The sequence below is a fragment of the Haplochromis burtoni genome, unplaced genomic scaffold (genome assembly GCF_018398535.1).
Source record: "Haplochromis burtoni strain Fernald_Lab_line unplaced genomic scaffold, NCSU_Asbu1 Contig_6358, whole genome shotgun sequence".
Lineage (NCBI taxonomy): Eukaryota > Metazoa > Chordata > Actinopteri > Cichliformes > Cichlidae > Haplochromis > Haplochromis burtoni.
This window is the reverse complement of record NW_024588719.1, coordinates 289-1,276: the sequence shown is the minus strand read 5'-3', so window position 1 is coordinate 1,276 and position 988 is coordinate 289. Positions and strand designations below refer to the sequence as shown.

General features: G+C 35.6%; 1 long non-coding RNA gene across 1 annotated transcript; it reads right to left on the bottom strand.

The window, feature by feature from the left end:
• LOC102290427 lies at positions 1-563 on the bottom strand. Its single transcript, XR_318273.2, has 3 exons — positions 476-563; positions 229-273; positions 1-95 (listed from the first exon to the last, which is right to left on the bottom strand). It is a non-coding gene; the product is annotated as an uncharacterized LOC102290427 (long non-coding RNA).
• Positions 564-988: the final 425 nt, after the last annotated feature.

Genomic DNA, 988 nt, shown 5'->3' with positions numbered 1-988 from the left:
AATATTATAATGAGAGACGCCCTCACAGTAAAAAGTTACTGGCTCATATTCAAAGAACTGTGATCTGTTTGGAACAACACGAAGAAAAACTGCACCTGAGACAAAATAAAAGGTTCACATTAGTTTTATTGTTCAATAACTGAAATGTGGGAGCACAGAGTAAAATAAGAAATCTCAAACTGACATAACTGAAATGTGTTAATATCAGTTTAACTAGCCAGTACTTACCAACTCTCTGATCATGTGCACAAAATGGGATCATCACACTCATTACTGAAAAGACAAAAAGGGCTAGACTTGTAAACCTATTGAGAAATGTATTTGCTGTTTGGCAGTTTGTTATGGTTCCTCAACATGAAACTTTTAAAACAACGCAGTAGTTTAATTTAGTAGTTTAGTTTAATAGTTTAGTTTTACTTTCTTAAACAGATTCCTTATATTTTAGTTTTAATGCGGGAATGAAAAAAGTACTCACTGAGTTTGATGCAGAGGGCTCTGACCTCCATAACGTCTTGCAGATTGTGAACAACAGTCTGTTCCTGTGTGGCTCATTTCTGCTGCTGAAACAATATTTAGCATTTAAAAATAGCTTTCAAAGAAGCAGAGACACTGCTGTTGTTGTCACACCTCAGTGTTTCAGTTCACACTCACTGGAGGGAAAAAACAAGCTAATGCTTCGCTAAACCCAGAGTGACACTACTGTCTGAACACTGGAAAAAAATGCACTGCTAATGGGTTCATTGTATATGATGAAGGTGCTTGCACTTGTCAGTGAATTAACCTGTTTTAAACTGAAGCTAAGATTTGCAAGTATGAGACTCTGAGTACATCAAACAGAGATACAAATGTAAACCAGAACTTTATAGCAGAATACATTCTGGACTTTTATTTCAAACAATGGTTTTTATGCAGATTTACCCCTTATTGAGAAACCCTGACGATATACACTTAGGTGGATATATGTTTTGACAGGGACACAAGTTGTTTT